Source organism: Lissotriton helveticus, chromosome 9, assembly GCF_964261635.1.
Source record: "Lissotriton helveticus chromosome 9, aLisHel1.1, whole genome shotgun sequence".
Lineage (NCBI taxonomy): Eukaryota > Metazoa > Chordata > Amphibia > Caudata > Salamandridae > Lissotriton > Lissotriton helveticus.
This window is the reverse complement of record NC_136070.1, coordinates 1,196,633,605-1,196,651,544: the sequence shown is the minus strand read 5'-3', so window position 1 is coordinate 1,196,651,544 and position 17,940 is coordinate 1,196,633,605.

The window sequence follows — 17,940 nt, the reverse complement described above, 5'->3', positions numbered from 1 at the left end:
CAGAGCCCAAGTTGAACGTAGCAGTAGACTTTTGCCATCTTGAAAATGCCTTGACACATGCCAGTTTGAGACTGTTTGTAGTAAGGCAAACAGGAACTATTGAAAAGGTGGGGGTAGGGTTAGCACTGGGATCTTTTATTAAATTGATTCAGGCATGCCCAGGAGTCATCCCACCAAACTAGCTAGTGCCAGGCATAAATGTGACATCTCCAGCAACCCATTTCATAACACTTTCTGGACCTATGGAAGGTCAGAAGAGGTCTGGACCCGGTGATCATGAATTGAAAGAAGTCTTGTATAACTGTATATGCTTCCTCTTGTACCCAGAACAAAGAAGTGAGGTCTAAGGGTCAGTTGCTTGACCTCCTACAAGGCCACAGGGAAGCAACAAGCTGCAAGAGGCCTTTTCCTGAAAACTGACCAGTGGCAACAGGACCAGGACTGAACCCTGCTGGTGGCCTCTACCTGGCAGCCTGTGAGTTTTTGAGTGCCTCCTCTGAGGTCCTAAGGGGGTTTGGAAGTTATTGGAGCTTAAAGGGTTAAGTTAGAAGGGACCATATTTGACCAGAAGGTAACATCTTTGACCAGGATGAACCTGTTTAGTGTACCCAACCCAGGTTCCAAACCAGTCAGTTGTTTGGAGACTAGGCCTCAGTCTCCCAGGACCATTGACTATTATTGGTGCTTTTGGTGCTATTTCAACTTAAAATGTTAAGAATTCATGTACCTAGTTTCCCTAAATGATTTTTTGTTACTTTGGTGTCATTTTGTTTATTACATTGTAATCTTTTTTTTAAATCTGGTTTCGAATTTTTGGTACTTTGCATTTTGAATACATTACAGTTTGGTACTGCATAAATACTTTACACTGTGCCCATAGTTAAACTTGGTTAAGCCAGAGTGTACTTATGTTATTTAGTGACTTTGAGGGTTTGCCCTGACAAGGATTGTGATGACTCCTTGAAGTGGGTAGTCACCCACCCCAAATAATAATCTAATTTCCTACACCTAGAAGAGCAGAGCTGAGGATGCTAAATTAGAAGCTTCATCTTCAAGCTCCACTACTAGCACTCTGCCAACTGTGTCTCTTCTATTTTCAGAAAAGTTTAGTGAAGACCCAAGATATTATCATATTTTTGTAAATGTAGAAATGAAAACAAAAAATCAATGCTTATTTATAAGGCTGAGGCTTCTCCTGCTAGTCAAGCAGAAATAGCTTATATTTAAGTAGTCTGATAAAAAATGTGGCCTTGTGGGTGCATTCCTATCATTACCAATCCAGGGCATGCTTTGTTTAGTTTATTCCCCAACATTGAGGAAGAGTTTTGTTTAATCGTTCAAATAGGGTTTACGGAACATACTTCAGAAGGAGAGTTATTTTGATCTAAGTCAATGGGGATCTAGTAACCTTTATGTCTTTGTTTCAAGCATCTTGTGCTAGCTTCTGACTGGAATAACCAAGTTGTACTGCCCATTTTCACAGAGGTCTCCAAAATGGCTTTAAAATTAAATGACAGGAGGAGCTAATCAACCTTAGGTGTACTGTTGTAATAGATAAAGTGACTCAAATATATCAGACTGCACCAATGGAAAGGGAACAAAGGTTAGAACAATGAAATCGTACATTTTCTAAGTTCAGAACAGATTCAATTTCCTTGAGTCAATAGCCTGCTGAATAGGGGGAAACAGAGCCCAAATCCTTGCAAATAGGTTCTAGTCTGTGGCATTCCTTGAGCATGGAAGACTAAGAACTTAGATTAATGGAATCTCTTTGCCTTTGTTATGAATTACCTTTGAAATTCCATGATTAGCCAACATCCAGGAAACAAAAAGGCTTGGCTTTAGCCGAGGGTATTAGGCCGAGTTCCATACATTTTAGAAGGGCTTCATATCTCTGCTTTGTCATCGAGATAGATCAAGACACTCTCTACTACCCATTCAACTATCCTTTTCTGTGGGCGAGAACCAAGTACTACTACCTTGATCAATTGCGTAGAAATTGCAAACTCTATTAAGAATTGCTCTGTCTACCTGTGACGCTACCTCAGCAATGAAAAGTCAGCCTGAATAAGTGAATGCTGTATATTGTACTCCCTTTGAGGCAAGACCAATTAAGCATGGCGTGTTTCTCTTTTGATGTCTTGTCATACCCATCAAAAGACAACCCATTTTAATGTTATTACTTCTGCAGCATTCAATCTCATTGTAGGAATTCCATGGCTTTATAAACATAATCCAGAGATAAACTGACAATTACATACCATAACATCGAGTTCAACATATTGACATCAAGATTGTTTAATTCCCTGTAACAAGAAAATGGTCCCATCGATGAATAACTCTACTGTGGAATCTAACTCAGCCAGTATGGCTGCAGTAACACAAATTTCACCAGAATATCAATATTTTCTCAATGTAGTTAATGGAAAAGAAGTCGAACATGTACCACTTAATAGTCAATAAAATTGTCCAACTGATCTTTAGCCTGATGCACCCATAACTTATGTGAAAATCTATACTTTATCATGACATAAAATAAAGAAATACCTAGAAGACAATCTACGTAATCGTTTTACTGGGGTATCTCAATCAAAAGGGAGCTCTTTCCTTTTATGATCAAAAAACCTGACGGAGATTTACTAGCTGGGATTAATTACAGGGAAATGAATGAAAAAACAGAGAATTGTTATCTGTTGCCACTGATTTAGACATACTTAGGAAGAGTGAAATGGGATACTAAACTTGTTCTCAGGGGTGCATATAACCGATTTAGCATTAATCTTGGAGGTGAATGCAGAACTCCTTTCCACACAAAGCTTTGTCATTTTGAATACTAAGGCCACGTCTGATGGCTTACTACCATTACCAATCTCCCAGCAGCCAAAAATAAGTTATACATTCTTAGAGAAAGAGTTTTAGTCATCAAAGCTGCTTTGTTAGAATGGCAAGATTTTCTTGAATGGTCTTCCAATAAGATTTTAGTTTTACTTCTCAGAAAAAATCTACAACTATGAGAATCTTAAGTGTTAATGACTGCCATATGGGCCACCTTCAGACACTTTGATTAAAACATTTCCTAATAACCGGAAACTAGTAATCTATGTGCTGATGTTCTATTATTATTATTATTATTCTGAGTTTTGTATAGCGCCTGGTTACCAATAGGCATCCCAGCGCTTACCAGAACATAACACTACTAAGAAGATGCAGGGATTAAACGGAAAACAAAGAAGTTTTTAAAAGCTTACGGAAACGAAGAAGACTAGCTTCCGAGCGCAGATGTAAGGGCAATGAGTTCCACAAGGAAGCCACATTTATTGAGAACCTTCTGCCACCAGTTCTTGCCTTGCATGTTCTACCAATAAGCCTTGAAAATCCTTTTAGTATCTAAATTCAAACTTTTTGTTCTCCATGGCAAGGAACTGGGTCTTTTGAAAGGAAGGCTTCAATATCTTGCTGAAGTCCTACAAGTGGATGAAACAATCAAACTATTAAAAAGAATGGTATCTGCATCACTTTAAATGATGTTCCAGACTCTTAATTTATAAAGAAAGTCTAGTAATTATACATGGAGTAATTAGAGATCAGATTAAATATGGGTGTCAAGATCTTTTCACTGCTGGCCACTTTGGTTAGAGAAAGGCACCAACGTTGGCACAAATATACTTCTGTTGGCCAGATATAAAGGGAGATTTTTGATTCTATCAACTTTATCAAGTTGGTGCACTCATGAAGGTTAGCTGAAACACTTAAAGCCAAATAAGACAAAGTTGTTTACTGACTCAACAATGGATACCAAATGCAAATGATTTTAATGCCAATTTTGCCTCTGCTAAATTATTATGACAAGAACAATAATTGCAGATTAAACAGGCAATATGGCCCATTTTATGTATTCTATCAAGATACCCATTGAAAAAGAATTGGTTTGGCTGTTTTCGTGTAAGGTATGCACACTACAAGTATTACCAACAAAAATTATTACGGTTTGTCAATCGTAGTTTACTTAAAAATTGTAACAAAAATGAATTCATTTATTACAGATTGAATCAACCTTTTCTACAGGATACTATACCCAAACTAAAAGGCAGCCGGAAAGAATCTTTCTTTTTAGCAGTACCTTCATTGTTATGCGCATGCCTATTTGAAAAGATGGAATGAGTTTCTCTCTCTTGCAGGATTTTTATATGTTAATTCGGCGCATCCCAAACTTGTTACTTCTCCATTTTCCTGTTCTTATGCACATCATCCATGCTTGCTGCCAACACCAAATATAAATAGCTTACTTTGCGCTGCCTCAAATCTTTACAACAAACACAAAAAAATCAACAAACGACTCATAAACATCTTCAGAATGCTCAGTTACAGCATGTACTGTGGGGCCAAATGTATTCTCCCAAATAACTACGCTGCAAGGTGGTGGTCTTGTCTGGTTGCCTACACCCAACGTTGTTCCTTTATATGTCCCCAACACCTTTTGCATGAGTAAAGTTAATAATCCGTCAGCTATGAAATGTATTCTGTCCCCTCAACTTGGAAGATTCAGCCAGTATTTATGTTATGTTTGTTTGCTAAAACCAGACCACAAAACATACTGAATTTTTCAAACTGTCCACCTCTGATGCTCTGACAAGAGCAAAAAGAATATAAAGGGCTACAAATGTAATCTAAGTCGAGACAATGGAGTGGAAAATTACAGTATTTAATCAATTGGCAAGGATATGTATGGTCCTGAAGATCACACTTGGGGAAAATGCCTCAGGTGTTCATTCATTATGTCTTGTAAAATCTTTTCATATGTATTAATTTTAGCCTTCTTCAGTAATGAATAGTTCCCCTGGAGAAGGGCTTATTGACTGGAAGCAAACCCAAAGACTCACCTGCAGGGACACACAAATTAATCCTTGATCATTAGTCGATTTATTGGTGGCTAGAGTGCGGAAACGACGGCCAATGTGATGGATACCCATCAATATTTATGCAAAATGGGTAATGGTGCTGGTAGAGTAACACTGTCTTCATCCCTGTAGTGAATGTGATGAGTGCACATGCATGCTAGAGATGTGTCTCAGTGTTCTACAATTTTCATGAACCAAGTAATCTATCACAAACCAGTTAATATTAGTGGTTGTCGTCGATGGCATGATGATGCAACCAAGAAAGTGAGCATGCGCATCCAATAAATGAGAGGTTAACTATGCAGTTAATTTTAAGAGACTGCAATTATTAAACTAGATTGAATCAACAAATCAATTAAAACTGCTGCTGATGCTGTGGGCACCAGGATGCAAGAAACTATTGTCATGCCCGATAAATAATGCTACCATCCAGTCAGCGTTGTATCTAGGCTCAATGTACTTCCTGCAGAGCGTTCATCCGCAATTACAACTAACAGTCATGTGGGAAACAAGTCACTTGAAATGTCAAAACAAATAAGATTTAGATTATGAAAAGCGCATAAAATCATAGACCAAACAACCTAAGCCTAAAATGGAATAAAGGGAAATAATTTGTACCAGATTACGGAAGACATCAGTGGGAGGCAGACTGAGCAAATTATGGAGAACGTCATTCTTCTTCACAATTGAAAGAGGTTTTTGAGACTGGGATGAAAGGGTATGGAATTCCCATTGATGGGGCTCAAGTGTAATTATGTCCAACCTACCTGTTTGTTCCAGTGGATGGCTGGTCAGTTCAGGAAGGCTTACTGTGAGGTTTTTTTCTCCTTTATGTGCAGAAGGCCTGGTGAATAAATTGAGTCCTCTTCAAAGAAACACCTTATTGCCTGGTAAAATGTCAGTGGGATTATTATAGGAGTGGTTACAAGTACCAAGCTTTCACCATTGTGATAGGGTGGACAAATTCCTGTTCTCCATAGATTTGAGCAGCACAGTTGTTGATAACCTGAAGTTAATGAATGGTCTTAGTCAAAACAGTTGTGGAAATCGTGATGGAGTGTTCTAAATACAATGTTGAGACACTGAAGACCGAGATGATTTTGTGGTGCAGGTTAGAAGAAGATAACCCTCCACACACACCTTTTCCAATTGGTATGACGGATGGTCTAGAACTTTCCTAGAGAGAGCATTGAATTTGGGGGTAGAAGTTTAATTATAGTATGAGGAGATAATAGGGGACCATCTAAGGCACAACACGAGTGGGGCTCCAGAGAGGCAGGTAAGCCTAAGCTTATGAAAATGGTAAACCTACCTTTGAAAAAGAGTTCAGAGATATTCCAGGATTTTAGACAGGTTGTCCATCCACCACTGAGGGGTTGACAGCTGAATGGAAGGGGTATGGAGTTGATGAGCCAATTCTCCCCATCTTGTCTGCATTAAGGCTTAGTTTGTTTTAACATAAGAATTCGTGGATAGGTGTTAGGTAAGCACAGATTTGATTATTACCATTGACTCTAAATGTAGTGTTGAATGAAGGGAGGTTCTTTCAAGTTCACCACTGAGTCTCTAAAGGATTTATATTTAGGGTCACTGTTTGTACACTCACATTGTATGTCTTGTACATCTCGAAAATCCAGTAACTGACTGGGCCTTCCATAGCCTACCATAGACATTCCTATTTTAGAATAAGAAGAGTATAAACATACATGTGATGGCTGATATTAGAGGATTCAATAATAGATGCAAGGAGACAACACGTCTTTAATATACTTCTTAGTCTGCAGTCTGATTGTGTCCTGGCTACGTGTGTGCCGAGATCCCCCAGAAATTGTGAGATTGCAAGATATATGGGAGTACTGGTCATTATGACAGTGCCAATGATGCAGCTGGTTTTGCCGGCAAGGCGAATCAATGGAGTTCCATCAGGACAGGAGTGATGTGATCATATTTCTTCAGGCCCTGGATGAGTCATACTGCGGTGTGTAGGATGTCCCTAAGTGCGTGCCAGTGTTGAGTCTGGAAGGCAATGAAATAGGGCATTACCACCATCCAGATGCGAGAGTGCAAGGAATTTAACAACAGTTTTGAAGTCTCTTTCTGGAAGAAATGAGTTCCCAACCCTGGCCAGATATTCACTTTTGCACAATGCTGGCTACTCCTGGCATGTTGTTGCCAACCATGACACTGTTGTGGTCAGGCAGTATGTTGGTTATTATTGACATTTTGTGGGAATTTATGGCACCCTCAGCTTTTACAGTACTCGCCCTTTCAATAGATTGATAATTCACAACATATAGTGGGCATGCAAGATGGCATGCTGCCCACCCCAGCATGAGGCTAGTGATAGCTTAACAATGGTAATTTGTTCAAACAAGGTGCCGCGGGAAGTTGTCACTGGAGTTCCCGCGGGTATATATATAGGGCGCTACAAGGCCCCAACATCGCAGGCACAGACCAAAATGGATAAGTTCACAGCTACCCCCCCACCCCCCCCACCCCATGGCCACAAGGTAGTCCATGTGGGAGAGTCCCAAGGAGATCGACAACAGGGAGGAGGTGAACCACAGTGATTTTGCAAGCCATACAAGACTGGCAGTCAGCCCTGGAGTCCAAGATAGGGTAAGTGCGGGTGGATGTTGCCCTGATGTGGCAAGATCTCTTGAACATGACAGACAGAGTCTTAAAGGCGGAAGGACGTATCTCTGAGTTGGAGGACACAATACACAATCTTAAAACTGAGGTTTCCTGCCTGATCACTGCATCCCGCATGCTCATCAACTGGGCGGAAGATGCAGAAAACAGAGCCCACAGAAGCAACCTTCACTTTGTCAGGATCCCCGAGGGCGCAGAAGTACTCAAACTGTTCCTGGAGCTATGGATCAGGTCATGGATGGACGCAGACCAGTTGTCCTCGTGTTTTGTAATCGAACGGGAGCATAGATCATTGGCACAGAAGCTCCTGCTGGGATATTTACCCCGCCCCATGATTGCTAAAGCACTGAATTGTCAGGATAGAGATGCCATCTTGAGTGGGGCAAGGCCAAAGGGATTAATCTTTTTTCCAAAATGAAAACATTACAATTTTGCCAGACTGCACCCGCCAAGTACAACAGTGAAAATCATATGAGCATGTCAAGCAAAATGGAATGTCAATGGTCTTCTTGACCACATCAAGAGAGGGGCTGTCATGCCATTTGTAGACCTTCATGCCCCTAAGATCTAGATGCTACAAGAACCCCACCTTCTTGGTGTCAAAAGTACTTTTCAGGCCGGGTACGGCTATGATAGGATATACCATGCGGAGTTCACCCATGGTTCTAAGAGAGCAGCGATCATGCTCCACAAACCCATGCCAATGGTGTTCTCCTAGACCTACTGTGAAGCATGGAGAGATATGAGATCCTGGAGGGCTCTATGAAAGTAACTCACTATAACCTACTGAGGGTATATATCCCACCTTCACTGGCCTCTTCCACTCCAATGACTCCCACTGACCACTTCCTTCTTTTACCCCCTGATCAGACAATCATTGGGAGGGACTTTAATGACATCTTGAATCCCACTGACTCCCGTAGATCCTCCTGAAGCCCCAAGTAGGTCTGGGAGGAGGTTGGCTAACTGAATTTTGGATCTGGGCTTGTGCAATGCCTGGAGGGTCTGGATTCTTGGGATTCAAGGATTTACGCAGATATCAGTCTCCTGGGTTGCTATCCCACATAGACTTTTTATTTACTTCCAGCTCCGACCTCCTAATATAACCAAGCCTCTCACATTCTGCTACCAGGCAATTCTGGCTCCTATTATGGTACTCATAGGGGATGAGAAACGGAGGAGAAACCAATGTGGTGCCTCAATGCCAGGTTCTTGTGGATACTCAGTTTACCCCCATCTGTCGACTCAATTAAAGGCATTTCTCAAGATTAACCAAGGGACAGTGGACTCGCCTAAAACCCTTTGGGAGGCCAATAAAGCTACCACGAGGGGAGTAGCCCACTCCTATATCCGGGGAAAATATTGTGCAACATATGCCTGAATCGCAAATCTGGAGACGGCCATTCTTACAATGGAAAACAGAAATTGAGGGTTCAAAACGGAGCAAGTAAGCCGCCGCCTACCAGTGAGTAGTGCCTCTTTGCGCCACCTATGCTTAGATGAAGCCCAGTGGTGCTGGGAAGCCTCAGCTAAATTGGCATATGAATGAGGGGCCAAATCAAGTATGCTCCTCCACTGGCTGCCCACCAAGGACCAGGAGTCTAGAGAGGTGCTCTGTATCATCGTGGGTTCCGGAACGCAGGTAAGAACTGCTGTTGAAATAGATCCACCTTTGCGGAATACTACAGGTCCCTATATGCGGATTGTCCCAGTCCGATACGAGAAGAGCTGGCTTCATTAATTAAGAACTTATAGATGCCTTGAATGACTGCCCCTGATCCGAAGACATCAACAAACCCATGAAATTAGAAGCAATACATGAAGTACTCACTGACCTATCCCCTGGTAAGATTCCCGGACCTGATGGGTTTCCGAATGAATGCTATTTTGAATATGGCTAATGAGGCTATCGGCAGGGGTAACTTTCCCTCTGAGGTGGACCTAGCCACCAGAGGGATGACGCTGAAGTTGTGCAAGCCTCTTGATATCTAAGCCACATATGGTCCAATTTTTCCTGTAAATGTAGAGTCAAGTTCTTGTGAAAGTTCTGGCAAAACGCCTCACTCGCATACAAGACCACATGGTCCATCCTGACCAGTGCAGATTAATTCCTAATCATAGTACATGTCATTGTATCCGGAGGGTTCACTTGGTGCTGGCCTGGTATCGATTCTTGCAGTATTCTATGGCCCTTATACTTATCAACTTTAAAAAAACTTGTGATTCTCTGGATTAGGCCTTCTTGGAGGATTACTGCCCCATTAGGGTTCGGACTTCGGTACAGATCCTATATGTCTCTTCTTAATCCAACACCACAGGCACAGGTGTGGGTGAATGGAACACTGTCCTCCAGAGTCACAAACTGGCGGAGAACGTGGCAAGGGTGTCCGTTGTCCCACCTCTTCTTTACCCTGGCAATAGAACCACTAACAGCTTGGGTGAGATGTTGCACTCTGGATTGGAGAGTGAGAATGGAGGACAGAATAGTCCTCTATGCTGATGAATTTCTCCTGTTTATGGCTCGACATGACGGGACCATGCTAAATTCATATCCTTGTGGCCTTTGGATCACCATCTGGCCTGCATATAAACTGGACTAAATCCCTCCCAGTTCCCCTTGGGGAGGACGAGACATGCCAACCGGACCTGCCAATTCACAGTCTTAGCTTTTTGTACCTAGGGGTGCATATGACATGGGAACCTGAGCCAGAATGGAGCCTGAACCTTCGACCACTTACCAAAGTCTCTTAGACAGATGGATGAAACTGCCCTTCAACCTTTTAGGCAGGGTCACATTGTTCAAAAAGATGATTCTCCCACGTAAGCTGTATACCCTATAGAGCTCCGGAACTTCCCATTTTTTATCCCATAATGTTGGTTCTGTGTAGTTCCAGTTAAAGCACATAATTTTGTACAGGCCAATAAGCCTCCTAGAATTGCATATGGTAAATGCTTTATGGCCACATATTATGGCGGGCTTGCCTTGGCCGACATATTCCTTTATTACTTGGTGGCACAGACTCTGGTGCTGAAAGACTGGATGCAGGATGGATGAGAGGATCCTGATTTTAGCATGGAGGTGGCATTAATAGGTCTAGACAATGTACTGGGCATCCTAAATGGAAAACTTATCCCTGGGATACTTCCTGAGATCACCGAGTTGGTGATTCAAGCATGGAGGGTGCCACTGCAGTGGACTGGGTGGGACCGACAACTGACGCTTGCGACTCCACTTTGGACGTGCCCCTAGTTAGACCAATTGGCACAACTGGAGGCTTCCTGGGATGGGGTCAAGTAGGTCTTTCACACTTATGGGATGGTGACCACATGAAATCCTTCCAGACTGACCTCTTCCTATAAAGTTCCCAGTTTTATAAACACCTTCAGCTAAGACACACCTTGTCCGGCTACCGAGCCGGGATGACTAAGGTCCCTGAATACAACCCACTAAATGTGCACTTTCTCATGGGCCCCGTGAGTAGGGGAGTAATATCCCAGACTTACAGGGCACTGATTACCCATACACCTGATGTTGAGCTAGCAGGCATGCTGCGAAAGACCTGGATGGCACCTTGTACCCTGGCGATCTTGGTACGCATACGCCTCACCCAGCTGAATTACATACATCATACATAGCTCACATCCTAGCAACTATGGAAGGCTCGGAAGCTTCCCAAACCCAGTTGTTTTAGGTGTCCAGGGGGATTGAGGACTTGTATAATGTGGTATGGGGCTGCCCAGTCATTTCCCGACACTGGTCCTGATTATTATGCCAGGCCGTTGAAGGTACTGAACCACCCAATTGCAGTGGCGTAGCAAGGTCAGGTGGTACCCGGGGCATAACATTTCTTGTCACCCCGGCTTGACAAAATGGCAAAAATATGTATTGAAAACACATTTGTTCCATTTTGGCAGCCCCCTCAGTGAAGACACCCAGGTGGCCCACACCCATCACACACCCCTTCCTACACCACTGCCCAGTTGTAGTCTCTGGAAAGCTGCAGAATGCAGGGTGGGCATGGACTGGTGCATGAAACAGAAGGACCCTAACTATGCAGCATGAGGGTGCCCCATGAAACGTCCTGAAATATGGAGGCCAATGGTGTGCTAATTACAGACTGGTTGGAGGAGGCCTGGGGTAAATGTTACGCTTACGGAAATGTATAACTGAACTATGTGGAACGTGCAGATGTTGCTATGTTGCTCGTCACAGAGTGTCTTTGTCATTTATGTTTTGTATCCCAAAACTTCAATAAAGTGTTGCTATAACAAAAGCAATGGTAATTTCTGGTCAAATGCAAGAAGGCATCATATGATGTTATGTCATGAATTTAATTAATATATAAATGTTGACGCAGACTCAGAGAAGAGAGACAGCAGTGCAAATGAATATGTGTAACATGTTTGCTAGTATAAATGGTTAGCCACCCACCTCTCTACCTAAAACAGTACATATATATATTTGCAGATGACTGGGATTTTGCAAGAGGGTTGCATACTGTGACATCAATTGCATTTGTAAATTCTGCTTTGATACGTTCTTGGAGGATTATAGGGCATCCTAACGGGCACTTCCAGTTGGTTGCTAGGCCTGTGGTTTTGGAGATCACTCAGCCAATGAGTACCAGAAGTAGTTTTAGGTCTTGTGTGGCATTGCTTAATTTGTAAAAGAATGAATGCCGATGCCAGAAGCTCTGCTCAGGAGCTCGCGGTTGGAGCAATTAAATGTTGGTGCGCCGAACACCAAGGCTGTGTAGTCTTTATTCAACCTTGTACCTCTTTAATCCACTATTAGGCGCTTCCTGCCCCTTTATTTTACTCCTGAAAGTTCCTGCTTTCTCACTTTGTGACAGTTTTTCAGTCTTTCTCTTCCTCTGTTTTTCTGTTTCCTCTTGCTTTGTCTCGGTAGATGTCTGATGCAGAATAATAAGCGCCCGTCCCCAAAAATTAGTGCCAGTAGCCCCCATCAGCAACCACCGGCTCAAATTAAGCACTGTTGTAAGGTGTTATCCCTTAAGTAATTTAAATGGAGTAGAGAGTGGGGGAGAGTAACTGACAAAGATTGTGCTCCCTGTAGGAGTGGACTCTGACCCGGTGTGTGAGAGCTATGTCGTCCAAAAAAGGCTCCATTGTTTGGGCATTCACATTTAGTGGTTCAATAACCCATATTTTGAAATCTCCAAGAGGAAGAACCGATTTCAAACGAGACATCAAGTAATGGTTAAGGTCTAAAAGACAGGCTGATAATACAGAGTGGTTCAACAGGATATAATAGACCAACATACAGATGAAAAAAAGGTAGAGAACACATCTACAAAGACACATATCTGGTCCGATCGCCCACATAGTGGTGCCTGACCAGGTGATAGGACCCTACTTTTGCTCAAGATGCTGTTACCGAAGAAGAGGTCTACATGATTGGCTGTAGGAACTTTGCTGAAACTTGTATCTCACAGTGTCCGAACCTGTAGTGTTGACAGTGTTCGACTAATCAACTTGATGGGTGTTTTATTGGCTGACATTGCATTAAGTTTTTTTTAAATAATTAAGCGTAGTAAAGAAGGACTGATAAAATAAGGCAGCACAAAAAGATGATGGATGGAATGCTGAACATTGTCACACATTCACCCCCAGTGAAAGATCTGGGTTAAATTCATTGTTTTGCTCACCAGCCCGAACTACTTGGCCAGGTCCTCCCTGTACCGGAAAACAAGCATCCTGGAACCGGTTTCAGCACTCCATCCATCATCTTGTTGTTTGCTATGTTCACCCTATATCACCAAGGGTATGCCCAGATGTGGATCCCTACCTCGCTGTGCCACTGAATTCAAGCTAGCCTGGCTGATTAGGGGTGATACCCCCAAACTGGTCCGAGGATGCTTGTTTCCAGTCCAAGGAGGATCTAGCTTGCCTGTTTGGGCTGGACTGTTCCCATGTGGGGCAGGGTCAAGACTGATTTGCTTGAGTTGGCATAGTGAGTAAAAGAATGATGGATTCAACCCAGATCTCTTTACTAGAGGTGAGTGGTTGAAAAGTTTCAATACTCCTTCCATCATCTTGTTGTGTCCTTTTAAATAAGGGACACCAAAAATACATAAAGATCACGAAGACAATTATAATACTTGAGTTGTAAGGTACTATAGTAGAAATAACAAGGGGTGGCCCTATGTCTTTTGTTATGCTCGGGGGAGGGTTTTAGGTGCGCTCAGTCCATCATCAAAAACCTTTCAGGACACAAGTCTCTTCCTACAGCAGTGTTTACAAGTCAACAGGGCAAAGATGCTGCACAGAATGCTACAATTAATCAGATCAGAGGATAATCTGCCTTTTGCCCTGTCTTCTGGGATGATCTTCCCTTTGCTCTCGTTTCTTGCTGATAGTGAGTGAAATGAGGGATAGCTCAGTGAGTCCGAGTCTATGTGGCTCAGAATCTGCCAAAATGCCACACAAATCACAGGATCTTTTTGCAACCCAAAGCCCACCACCCTAAATGAGCAGGACATCTACCCAAATCAAAAGGGGGTACTTAGGGTGCAAAGAAACTGACAATAGAAACATTGTTGCTCTGGTGAGCATAGACCCTGAAAAACATTTGGGGGGTTGAGGGTCCGGACAAGCACTTGGTTCAACTGGTCTCGTCAGATAATGACTTTCCAATGAGACTTCTTTCATTACAATGAGAGTTCTTTCAACCCAGATTCATACCCCAGGGCTATCAAATGTCTGAAGTATAAAACAATTGGTCACTGTCAGGAGTTTTAGTTGATGTGGCACCTGACGGAAATAGAGCTGTCACTGGACCCACTAGTTTACCAGTTGGAAATGGGGAACTGGGATTTAGGATCATGATCCAACTGAGACTTCAAACCATATCTCAGGAACCCTACGAGCTACAGAAAGGGTTCAAGAAGGTCCAGATATGGGTCAGTCAGTCGGTCGGTTCCATCCGTGTTTGCTTGTATCAACAGAAATGTGATTTGCCTGAAAGCATTGTTTCCTTGACTCTAGGCAGTGGCTTTGATTGGTGATGGTATGGGAGACAGAGAGCGAGAGAGGAAGAGAGATGTCCCCTTACTGGATGCCATTGCACTTGGTCCAAGCAGTGAGGCCAGTATAGCAACATCCCCACCTCATCTTCCCTTCTGGTGCCCTGATTACAACTGAGGCAAATTTAGGTGCAGGGATACAGTGTGAACGGAAATACTATTACAGCCGGCTATCCCCACACCTAAATCAAAAGAATGGGAATAACCATTTCTCCCTCTCCACAAGAATTGACAGTTCTGTTTGGATTATAGGTCTTATTATCCCTTTCTCTGAAAAGGCAGTAGATGGAATGAGGGGCGCTGGTGACATAATGTTGTTTGGCAGAGGGGAGCAGCACATGCTAACCACATACCGAACGTGAGGGCTAGGACCATGGTTGTCGCTGCACTTGCACCCCAAACCTAAAATGATTTTTCTAGCAGATTTATCCAACTAGTAAAACTAACTCTGTTGTTCTCACACCCAGGAAATTGTGTGCGGGAACTCTGGGCCAGGTATAATTTTGCAGGCAGCATTGCACACAGGGTACCAATCCATCCAACTTCTAATTGGACCGTAAGTTTCTTTCTGGGTCCTTTGTTCTTGCAAGGTGTAAACTAAAAAGACATGTGAGAACATTTAAAGCTGGTTTCGACGTAAGTAGATTTGAAATTCATAACTGGCCTCTCACTGGGGCAAGTGAAACCCATAACAGCCCTGACCCAGTTCTTCAAACGAATAGGTACTCAAAGGTACTGGGTACCTGCACTTTTTTGTTAACATGAAAGGAAAGTACCTGCACTTCTCAGGAAAGATCAAACACTTTAAACAGGAGAGTACCAGCACTTTTCAATAACAAACAAATACAATGGAATGATGAGTACCTGTACTTCTAGAATTCAGTTCAACCTCTGCACCTGAGCCAGACAGCCAATGGACCCCTCAGAGGCTGTGATGTCAATGTGTAGCCGCTTCCAAGGAGGCAGTGAACGCTGTTGCTTGCTTTGCCACCAGAGCCTGAGAAGGTCTAAATGGCCCTGCCTGTGAGTTACTTGTTTCCAGTCCAGGGAGGATCTGGCTTGGCAGTTCGGGCTGGACTGTTCCCATGGGGCACAGGGTCAAGACTGATTTGCATATGGCTGGGTTCAAACTGGAATGGCATGGTGAGCCAAAAAACGATGGATTTAGGCCCAGATCTCTGTTCTGGGGTGAATGTATGACATTGTTCTGCATTCTGTCCATCAACTGTTGTTTTGGAGTGAGTTACTCCAAGCATATTCTGTGAAGGTCTGTGAATCTGATCTGGCGACCTAGGCAACGCTCTTACCCATCTGAAATACTTTTACAACATTAAGCATTCTTATGCATCTCTTAAGGCCCCACCGAAAACATAGCTCATTCGTTAATACACCTGTTGCACAGATCAGTGTCGCTGTCAACTGTGGATCACAGATTCGAACCCAGATGCGGCTAACTCAGACTTTCATCCTTCCAGTGCGAATATGATCAACTTAAGATACTAGTAACACGTGTAATTTACACTACAAAGCTACAAGGGGGTAAAGCAAGGCAAACAAGGCCCAAATAAAAGCAGCTTAATACATGTAAACATTTCTGTCTGATTGCCATCTCTCAAATTGCGAAACGTGGAAAATAAAAACGGCAGAAAATCGCCCACAATCAGATGAACACAAAAGCGGCGTTGCCTCACGTTCGCCTAACTTTATTGTCACCGCGGCGCTCTGTGGTTATCGCCCCCGGGCTGTGCGCTACGTGTGTATTTTATCATTTCGCCCCGGCAGTCTTGCAGAGACCCATTTCAGGGCCGCGTCGGGAAGGTTACTCCGCTCCCTCCAGGTGCTGCTGGCCCCGTGCCGGGCCAGGGCGGGGGTGGGCGGGCTCGGGTTTCTGCAGAACGGAGAGGGTGCCAGGCACGTCGGCTTCCAGGAACCAGCAGCTGTATTTAGCCTCGGGCTACACATGAAAAGCCTGCAGTCGGAAACGTGACATTGTGTCAACATTCAAAGCAGGTCAGAGCTGGGTGAGGGCGTGAAGGGAAGCCAAGGGGAACCGAGCACACCCCGTCTGCCGTGCAGGAGGGATCAGTGGGGGCGCGTGCTCGCTGCTAGTTAACGCCGCTCACAGCCTGGCCCTGGCCGCCTCCCAAGCCGGTTGTTAACTAGCTCAGCCCGAGCACTGGGGGTTAAAATGTTCAAAGAGGAACAGAGCTCGCTGGGAGCACCCCAATCCCCCTTAAGAGACCCCTATGCACCCCAAACCCCTTCAGAGACCCCTATGCACCCCAGCCCCCTCCTTATGCCACCCTCAGCTCCCTTAAGAGGTCCCTATGCCCATAGAAGGACGCACATCTGCCATGGGGAGCAGTGCGTAAAGCAAAATGTTGCCCCCCCCCCCCTGCAGAATGGCGCCCCCTCTCCGTTTCTTATGCCTGACAGATTTTACTTGGCCTCGAGCTGCATTTGGTAGGGGGGGGGGGGGGTGTCAAAGACTCGGGGGTTGCAGGGACCTGCATTACCGCCTGATGGGTAGAATTAGATTCGGAACAAAAATAGGCCCGGGCACTGCACAAAAAGTGGTCCATGTGTGCGGATCGAGACCCATTGCTTGGCTGGTGTCAGGACTCAGGTGGCTAATTTTAGAAGAACTAGAGGCTTGTTTTGATCCTGCACGGCTTGAAACAGTAAAAAGGGACTTGAAAGGCTCATTATTTAATGCATCTCATGTCATCTTCAGGTCCATGGACCTCCCTTCGCCTCTGCTCGCTCTCGGGTCCCCTTAGGCCTTAAAGCCCCCGCTAATTCATTGTCCACTGAACTTTAGGTCCCCCGAAGGATCATGTTCACCCTCGGATCTGACTTCTGTTTATTCTCAAAGACCTGGGTGCCCTGCTCACCCTAAGTCGCTTAGTTAGCCCTAAAACTACCCACTGTCCCACAAGGCCATAAACTCATATTCGTAGCCTGTGTTGAGGGCAGATAAACTTGCTATGCATACACCTGCCATCTAGTGTTGGCCCCCAACTCTACAGGTTGTTTTTCCTTGTGGAAGTCTTTTGATCTGCTACTCCCCAAACCCCCACCCCCCGCCCCTTTGAGGTATTGCACATTTTCAATGCCTCCTTTGTTGGAAAGTTTTTTCCGCTTTCAGGCTCGGACAGACTGCGTTAGAGTTCTCCAGCTTTCAGCGTCCATGTGGCCTACGGTCAAGAAAATACGCGACCAGAGATCCAGTAGAAGTCACCCATGCATGCAAGGCCCTGGAGACCGATCACCCGGCACCCAATACACACAGACCTGTTGAGAATGACCGTCTCTGGGTGATGGAGACAAATAAGGACCTCTAC